General features: G+C 39.8%; 1 pseudogene; it reads left to right on the top strand.

Annotated features, from left to right (window-relative positions):
* Positions 1-1,684: 1,684 nt before the first annotated feature.
* LOC125343056 lies at positions 1,685-2,889 on the top strand (annotated as a pseudogene).
* Positions 2,890-10,385: the final 7,496 nt, after the last annotated feature.

Here is a 10,385-nt window from a genome sequence, read left to right as displayed (position 1 = left end):
TTGCTCAAGGCTAGCACTCTACCACTTGAGCCACAGCACTATTTCTGTCTTTTTCTGTATATGTGGTGGTGAGGAATTAAACCCAAGGCTTCATGTATACGAGGCAAGCACTCTACCACTAGGCCATATTTCAAGCCCTCATACAATATTTTGATTTGTTATTCTTACATTTTTTAAGTGTGACTATAGCAGCCTTTAGTCTAGAGTGAATTTTGAATTGCAATGTAGTCAATATTCTTCTCAGTACATTATTTGACTCACAGTGTCAAAAGTTTTTAACTCTAGTTGTTGGCATAATGAACTCTGTACTCCACATGAGCTCCAAATAGAGTTTCTTTCTTTTATATTATATTTTTGGTGGCAGTCCTGGGGCTGGAACTCTGGGCCTGTGTACTGTCCCTGAGTTTTCTTGCTTGAGACTAGGACTCTACCACTTGAACCACAGTTCTGCTTCTGGCTTTTTTGGTGCTGCATAGGACATTAGAGTCTCACGGTGTTCTCTGGCTGGTTTTGAACTGTGATCCTTAGATCTCAGTCTTCTGAATAGCTAGGATTACAGGCATAAGCCACAGGCAAATGCCACAGGTGACCTTAACTGTTTTTATTCTCCCTTCCCTCTTGCTCCAGATGTTCCTTTGGTTATGTTAAATACGTTTTTACCAGGACTGGGCATAATGTCTCACTTCTGTAATCACTGCTACTCGGAGGCAGAAACTGGGAAGATAAAAGTTGGAAGCTAGACTAGGCAAAGATAGTGTGAGGCTGTATTTTCAAAGCAACTAGATCAAGGTCCTTGACCTGTTAGGGCCAGCAAGTCAGAATCTAAACTTCTGGAAGGGCCACATCTAAAAGATGTCACCAGATGTCTCTCCATGGTAATTGTGAGGGGAAATCACACAGATGAAAGGAGAGAAAGAAGGCAGCGACTTCAGCAGATCAGAACAGACTTTAATCATTGCCACAGACAGATACCATGTAACAGTGAGCAGGGCTGGAGAAACAAGGAGCAAGGAAGGTGAGGTTTTGGGGATTTCCAGTGTAGTAGGGAAATGGGAGTTTTTGGAATGTCCTTGCAGATGTAGCAGGTGGTGCACTTTCAGATATGGTTGGGGCCAAAGTTTTGCTGACAACAGTACAACTATAGAAACACCAAGGCAGCTGGGTGCCCGTGGCTCACACCTATAATCCTAGCTATTCAGGAGCCTAAGATCTGAGGATCACAGTTAAAAACCAGCCTGGGAAGGAAAGTCTGTGAGACTCTTATCTGCAATTAACCTCCAGAAAACCAGAAGTGGCGCTGTGGCTCAATGTGGTAGTGTGCTATCCTTGAGATAAAAAGCTCAGGGAAGGTGTCCAGTCCTTAAGTTCAAGCCATACAACCCATAAAAAAAAGATTCTAGGGAGGAGATTTTCAGGAGAGTTACCCAGGGGAGAGTGGCCAGTGGGCCATAGGAGAAACATTGAATTATGAGAACAGAGCAGATTCCCATCAGTAGCCAACTTGTTATCAGTGCCTCCAACCATAAGACTTGGTTCTAGGTTCAAAGGCTTACTTGAAATAAAAAGAAAATGGCAGAGGGTGGGGCATGGAGTGCACATGCGCCGCAGCGCTAGCAATCTCCCTGGACCGTGTAGGGGATGTGGGGCTGGTGGCTAAGCCTCTCCACTGGCTCAGGATCTGCCCATGCCAGCACTCCCTGGCTGCCATGTCTACCACCATCTAGCAAGAGTTCAAGGAGCGGGTGCTCAGTCCCACTGGCAGCAGCGTACAGCTGCTGGAAATTCGAAATGGGTCCATGACTATCCTCATAGAGGGGCCAAGTTTCCAGAAAATAGAGATTGCAACAGATAAAGAGATGTGAGTCCATATGATCTTAGCCGTGTTCAATTGCAAAATACTGAAATGATTATATTACTACCAGCTTAATTGACATAGAAGCACGAAGGAGTTACGCCGAAACACGACTCTACTTCCAAACACATGTTGTCACTTCTGGCTCATGGTTTGACAGCAGAAGACCAAAAGAGTTGTCATGCTAAACCAAATTGTGGACAAAGAATCTGTTAAATGTGCACAATACTGGCCAACAGATGACTGCAAGATGTTTGAAGAAACTGTATTTAATTGAAGCTCTTATCTGAAGATGTGAAATCATGCTATATAGATCTACTACAACTAGAAAATATCAACAGTAGTCAATCCAGAACAATATCTCACTTTCATTATTCTATCTAGCCAGATTTTGGAGAACCTGATTCACCAGCTTCATTTCTCAATTTCTTGCTTAAAGTGAGAGAATCTGGCTCCTTGAACCCCGACCATGGACCTGCGGTGATCCACTGTAGTGCAGGCATTGGGCGCTCTGGCACCTTCTCTCTGGTAGACACATATCTTGTTCTGATGGAAAAAGGATATGGTAATAACATTAAACAAGTGTTACTGAATATGAGAAAAATACCAAATGGGATTTATTCAGACCAGATCATCTCAGATTCTCTTACATGGCCATAATAGAAGGATCAAAGTGTATAAAGGGAAATTCAAATATACAGAAACTGTAGAAAGAACTTTTTGAAGAAGTCTTGAGTCCTGCTTTCCATCATTCACTGAACAAAATAATCATTGAAAAGTACAATAGGAACAGACTAGGTCTACAAGAAGAGAAACTGACAAGTGACAGGACTTTCTTTTAAAATGCAAGACACTGTGGAAGTGTATTCGAGAGGACAGAAAAGCTAACACAGCTCCGAAAATGCAGAAGATGAAACAGACTTAAATGAGACTAAACGAAAAAGAAAAAGGCCAAGATTGACAGACACCTAAATATTCATGACTGGGGAATATTCTGCAGCTATAAAATTTGAACCTGTGATGTGCAAAGCAAGACCTGAAGCCCACTCTGGAACCTAACATGAGGCTTGCTAAACCTGTCAAAAGTAAACTTTACATCCAGTGAATGAAGGGCACCCACCAGTAGAAGACTTTGTAGAATTCTTTTATTTGATGTATGGTTAAGTGTTTTTTAAATGCATGTATAAAATGTAGAAAGATATAAAAGAAAGAAATTAGGGGAGAATTCTTTGTATTGTACTGTCTTTCCTACTGTATTTTTATATGTTTTAGCAACATTAAATATTTTTTTATTAAATAGGAAAAATGGCAGAACATACAGAAAACTGGAAAAACAAATTTATTTTTGGATTTGGGCAAGACTGAGGAGAGAAAATTTTCTACGTGTCTTTATATTGCTCAGCAGTATCAGAACTTATAGATAAGATGAAGCAAAAAGGAGAAATTAGCAGGTGGCTCATCTCCGTAACCCAGCATAGTATTTTTTAATTAGAGTAATGCTAATTCCTAGCTGCCCCCATCACAATTTCACTTTCATTTTTTTGTGATACTGGGATATCAGTTCAAGATTCCTGTTTATTAGACAAGCACTTCACTGATTGAGTCCAACCTTCTTTTAATTTTAATTTTTTGTTATTATTATAAAGGTGATGTACAGAGGGGTTACAGTTTCATAAGTCAGGTAATGCAACAATTCTTTTTTTTTGCAAGTCCTGGGGCTTGAACTCAGGGCCTGAGCACTGTCCCTGGCTTCTTTTTGCTCAAGGCTAGCACTCTACCACTTGAGCCACAGCACCACTTCTGGCTTTTTCTATATATGTGGTGCTGAGGAATCGAACACAGGGCTTCATGTATACAAGGTGAGCACTTTACCACTAGGCCATATTCCCAGCCCGAGACATTTGTTTTTGAACAATGTCATTATTTCCTTCACTCTCTCCCAGTTTTTCCTTTCCATCCCCACAACCTCCAGCCTGTTTTTCCACCTGTTATGTGTTACTTTAGGGGGAGGGGCTGGAAATGGAGCTTGGTACTGTCCTTCCCCTCCCCCTCCCCCTTCCCCCGTGCATGCTCAAGACTGGCACTCTACCACTTGCACCACAAATCCTCTTCTAGCTTTTTGATGGTTAATTGGAGCTAAGTCTCATAGACTTTCCTGCCTGGGCTGGCTCCAAAATGGGATTCCCAAATCTCAGCCTCCTGAATAGCTAGGATTACAGGTATGAGCTACAGAGCCTAGTTGTTTTCTTTCTTTCTTTTTTTTTTAAACTTATTATTTTAAAGGTGATGTACAATTTCATAAGTCAGGTAATGAGTATATTTCTTTTGGGACAATGTCACCCTGAATAGCTACTTCTTGAAAAAAATACAAATGCTAAACAAATATATGAAGAAAGTTCAATATTACTAGCCAACAGGAAAATGCAAACCAAAGCTACCATGAGATGTGACTCATCCCAGTTAGAATGAGAAATGCAAAAAATAAGTGTTGATGTGGATGCATAGAACAAGGAAATCTTATACACTGCTGACGGGAATTTAAATTCATACAACTATCAAGTATAATAGTATAGAGGTTCTTCAATGAGCTGAAAATAGATCCACCATAGGATCTAGCCATCATACTTCTCGGTATACATCCAAAGGGAATGAAATAAGTCTCCTAAAGACTTATAATGAACTTGGAATTGGATCTTTATTAAACTATTCACGATAGCTAAGGTATAGACTCTGCCTAGATACCTATCAATGGATGAACAGCTACAGAAATATGGTAAAACTGGGTATGAGAGAGTTCTCCTGTAATTCCAGAATTCCAAAGGTTGATGCACAGGGTTGAGACTCTGTGTCACTTTGGTAAACATACACAATGGAATGTTCTTCAGCCATTACGAATTCAATTCTGTCATTTGCAACAAAATAAAACGACCTGGAGGGCATTGTGCTAAGTGAAATAACTCAAAAAGGAAGACAAAATATTGGGTGTTTTCTCCTATTTGGAAGCTAAATCAGGCACTCTGAATGTAGAACAGTTATTAGTAGAGGCTGGGAAGGGTAGGAAGTTTGATAACAAGTAATGAAAACAAATTAGGTAAAAAGTAGTGTGTTTTAGTATTCTGCAACACTAGGGGATGCCTATTGTTTGTGGTGGCCTATTTTATCTTTATGGAGGTCTGGAAGAGAAAGTGCTCAAAGCCAGAAACACCATGAAATGATAAGGCCAGAGAAATGTTAATTACCTTGATTTTATTACGGAGTGCTGTGCAACTCCACCAATATATACAATTAATACATATTTATAAAAAACAGAAAACAAAATAAAAACCTGGGGCCCTGGAGGCTCATGCATATAATCTTAGCTCCTCAGGAGGCTGGGATCTGAGAATGGAGATTTGAAGCCAATCCAGGCAAGTAAGTCCATAAGACTTTTACCTCCAATTAACCACCACCAATAGCTAAAAGTAGAGCTGGGGCTCATGTAGTAGAGGGCTAGCCTTCAGCAAAAAAAAGTCCAGGGACAGTGCCTTGAATTCAAACCCTAAGACCAGCACAAACAAATAAATAGATAATAAAATAAAATGAATTATTTCACTCTAAACAAGGAGTAGGTGCGCGCGCACACACACACACACACATACACACACACACACACACAAATGTATCACAGTGTAAAGGATTTTTTTCCCTTGGAAACCAAACACTTGATGTATATTTGGGAATTGATCTCAAGGCTGATTAACTTTGGAAAAATAATTTTGTACATCTTGATCTGATCACACATAAAGACTTCTACTTTTAGTTGCTTTACTTTTGACTAGTAGGAAATTTAGATAGTACTTTTTTTCTTGTATTATTTTAGAAAGTTGTTCGAATTTTCAGTTATTCTTTTTTCTTTTTTTCTTTTTTGTTGCTGGTCCTGGGGCCTAAACTTATAGCTAGGCTCTCTGAGATTTTTTTTTTTCAGTCCTGGGGCTTGGACTCAGGGCCTGAGCACTGTCCCTGGCTTCTTTTTGCTCAAGGCTAGCACTCTGCCACTTGAGCCACAGCGCCACTTCTGGCCATTTTCTGTTTATGTGGTGCTGGGGAATTGAACCCAGGGCTTCATGTATACGAGGCAAACACTCTTGCCACTAGGCCTTATCCCCAGCCCCCTCTGAGATTTTTTGTTCAAAGCTAGCTAGCACTCTATCACTTCAACTACACTCTACTTCCGGCTTGTTTTGGGTGGTGAACTGAAGAGTCACACTGACTCTCCTGTTCTGGCTAGCTTCAAACTTTGATCCTCAGATCTCAGTCTCCTGAGGAGCTAAGAGTATAGGCATGAGCCACAGACACCAAACCAGTTGTTCATGTTCTTTCTTTTTTTTCTCAAGTAAAAGGATGGATTTATTGGGGAGGTTCCGGATGGACCAGTCCCAGGTTTCAGAAAACATGCCATGAAACAGGACAGAGACATGGAGACTTACTTCCAGAAGATTTCTAAGTACCAGCAAACCAATTGTTCATATTCTTTCATACTGTACTATTTCAAAATAATTTGATAGTTAAATAGACATACAGAATATAAAAGAAAAACATTTCTTGGTGAAAGTATCCATAACTTAAACAACTAGTCAATAGTACAGCCAAGAAACACCTCGTTGTTTATTATTTATTTAGTTAGTGTTTGTGTTTGTACTGGGGCTTGAACAGTGTCCTGTTCACACTTAGTTTTGGCCCAATAGCCTCCTCTCTCATAGCTTAGCATGCTCCTTTCCTAGGCAACACTAGGCTCATTTAGTAAGGGCAGTAAATAGTCAGCATCCACCCCCTTTACCTTAAAATAGCACTCCTTTGTGGCAGCTACAACCATATAAGGCAACAAAATCTCATTAGAGTGACATTCAGGACTGTGCAGCTGCAAGAGCCCTGCAGCCATAAATCCTAGGCCAGCATGATGAACCCCCTGGTCCACATGTCCACACCAGGGTCCCCACCTCCAAAACCTCCTAGGTTATATAGGTCACCCCAGACAATAGACAGCACTTCTTCTCACTTTTCACTTGTGAGAAGGGGTCTTGCTGGTCCCTTTGCTGGGAACAAACCTTTCCTTTTGTACCTGGATGTCTGTGTAGTTTTCTGGCAAAGTCTAATTTACTCTAACTGTTTTCACTCAAGGCCAATGCTCTGTCATTTAAACTAGATCTCTACTTCTGTTTTTTTTGCTGGTTTCAGAGTTTAAAACCCCTTCTCACAAGGGAGAACTGCAAGCTATTGTCTGAGGTGACCTATAGAACCTACAGGGGCTAGGAGGGGCTAGGAGGTGGAGACCTTGGGGTGAGCATGTGGACTAGGGGCTTCATCATGGTGAGCTAGGATTTATGGCTGCTGCCCAAATAGTAGATAAGCGGTCTTGTAGCTGCCTAGACCTGAAGGTCACTCTAAGGGGATCTTGTTGCCTTATATGGTTATAGCTGCTCCAAAGAAGTGCCATTTCAAGGTAAAGGGGAGTGGAGGCTGGTTATTTACTGCCTTTACTAAATTGGCCTAGTGTTGCTTAGGAAAGGAGTGTGGATATAATTGGAAATAAGAGTCTCAGACACTTTTCTTACCCAGCTAGCTTCAAACCTTGATCTTCAGATTTCAGCCTCTTCAGTATATACCACCCTTTAGTCAGCTTGCCAAACAGATGTTTCTATAGCTATGTGAGGAGCTATATATACACATTAGCTAAAAAGTAGAAGTAACTAAACAATCCACCAGAAAGCAAATGGATAGACAAACCAAATATCACATACAAGACTAGTTACTCTGGCTCTGAGCTCCACTTCTGGCCCTGAAAATTTAAATTTCAAAACCTTGGAATGAAATTGAGATAAAAATGGAAACATTTGGATTGGATTCTTTGTCTCCTTAGCATGGGAGAATAAGTCCACAACGAAGGAGAAAAATGGCAAATATTTCTTGAAGAAAAAGATAAGCAGACCTCTTGCTGGCCTGGAAGCGTTCCATGAGGGCACATTCTGGGTTGCAACGTGCAGAGATTAACGAGATGTCTCTAGGAGAGACATCTAGCTACGTGACTCTCAAGATTGTTGAACAGCCTGAGGCTATACCAGGCCTTAGTCTCAGAGGCTTCACACAGCTTGCACCAGATCTTCATGCTTGCTTTAGCTTTTCTGACTGGGTGCCTGTTCTGTAACACACCTTGTATACTCACATGCAAGTCTTTGGGGAGCCAAGGACCAGGACGTGATGCCTAGGGGTCATTATGCAAGACTGCTCAAGGCCATGCTAATGTGATGTCTATGGGCCTACATATGAGATTGCTCAAGGCCATGGAGAGGAATGAAGAACCTCTGTGGGAAGGAGGCCTTTGCTCTGATTGCCTACCGGCATTCTTGCTCCTGTTCTCAAAATGATACAGAATACTTATTTAGAACCAATGGAGGCAGTAGAGAGGAGTGGAGAGAAGAAATCAACAATAAGCAGGGAAATCTAATATCAATAATAGAATTAGTGACAGTGACTAAAATACTCTAAAGGCAAGATAGACTCTAGTTTCAAAGACACAAAAAGGTAGAATGTAAAATGGCAGAAAAAGATATACTTGGAAATGGGGAAATGAGTATGTGAAAGGGTCATTCTGATTAAAGCTACTTTATGTGCAAGTGTAAACTACCCATGGTGAAACATATTGGAACATTTAGTATATACTAAATAGTGAATGACAAGATTAGGAAACAGGTCCTGTCTGAAGTGTGGGTATTAGTGGGCAGGTAAGAATGAAAGGAAAAGGTGGAGGGTGAATAAGGCCAAGATACTTTATGTACATGTGTGTAAATGGAGTAATGAAGCTTGGAGATTGGTTTGGAAAGGGAAGGGATCAAGGAGCATGACAGAAGGGGTGAGTCTGATCAACATTTATAATATTATATATTATGGACTTGTCAAAATGAACTCCCTTTTACAACTAATTGACACTAATAAGATATTTTAAAAGAAAATGAAATATACTAAGGAAATAGCAGTCAATGGAATGCTTAAATGACTGTACTAAAATGATAAGGATTGAACTTAAGACACAAAATATACCAGTAACAAAGAGGGATATTTACAGTGACAGAAATATACAATCAGCAGGAAGACAAATTATAAAAACACGAGTATTAGGAACTTCCTCAAAATATATGAAACAAAACATGATAAATTTGACCTGAGACATTTTGACAATAATAGTTGAAGATCTCTGTACACCACTTATATTAATGTGCAGAACTGCTAGACAGAAAATTATGGATTATTTAACAGTTCAACCAAGTAGACAGCAAATAGTATAGCACACTGCCCTCTACAGGAACATAATAAAACATTCTCAAGTAAACATGGAAAACTTTTCATAGATACACAATAGGCCTTAACAAAAAATACCTAATGGATATAAAAGATTGAGTGTGTGATTGTACCATAATTGGATGAAATGAGAAGTCATCAATGGAAGGAACTTTTAGAAATCGTGAAGTAGGTGAAAATTAAGATACTTCTAAATAACTAATGAGTCCAAGAAGTAATTACAAAATTAGAAACTACTTTTGAAGCAGGGTAGATTAGGGAACATGAAACATGGTAAATGGCAGCCAGGAATTAAAAAACTCAGTTTAAAGAAAAAAGAAAAAGGAAAAAAGTGCTTAGCCATTAAGCTTATATAGCTTAAGCTTTTGTTGGTTATCACACACCTTAGCCCATCTTAAATGCTTATTTCTTGTACCAATTCTGGGGCTTGAAATCAGGGCCTGGGTGCTGTTCCTGAGCTTTATCAGAGTCTCTCAGATTATCCTGCCAAGGCTAATTTCAAAACATATCCTCAGATCTCAGTCAGTTGAGTAGCTATGATTACAGGTATAAGTTACTAGTGCCTGGCAATTTCTTTTCTTTCTCTGCCATGATGCTTTGAACTCTGGCCTAGGCACTGCCCCTGAGTTTTTTCCGCTCAAAGCTAGCTCTCTACCACTTTGAGCTATAGCTCCACTTCCAGTTTTCTGGTGGTTTATTGGAGATAATACTGTCATAGACTTTCTTGCCTGGCTTAGCTTTGAACCATGATACTTAGATCTCAGTCTCCTGAGTAGCTAAGATTACAGGCATGAGCCATCAGTGCTTAGCATATATTTTTTATTATTTACTTTATTGTTATTATGAAGGTGATGTATGGAGGGATCACAATTACATGAGTCAGGTAATGGGTATATTTCCCATAGTATAGTGTCTTCCCTTTATTCAGCAAATGTGTATTTTTAGACACAAATATTAATTCAAATATTTTTCCACCTCCATTTAGTCTTCAGGAGTAATGTATATTACTTCAATTGTATATTTATTTTCTCTAATATTTTAAATGGGTTTCACTATGATGTTTTCATGCATGTGTATGAAGTACTTTGATCATATACATACCCTCCCCCTCGCACTCACGGTCGCCCCTCTCCTTTCACTAGTCCCCCTTTTCTTCCCAACATAAAAGTATATTTCCCCTTTTGGAACACATATATATTGT

Source organism: Perognathus longimembris, chromosome 28 (assembly GCF_023159225.1).
Source record: "Perognathus longimembris pacificus isolate PPM17 chromosome 28, ASM2315922v1, whole genome shotgun sequence".
NCBI lineage: Eukaryota > Metazoa > Chordata > Mammalia > Rodentia > Heteromyidae > Perognathus > Perognathus longimembris.
Note: the sequence above shows the minus strand (reverse complement) of the source record. Positions and strands in the feature narration are given on the sequence as shown.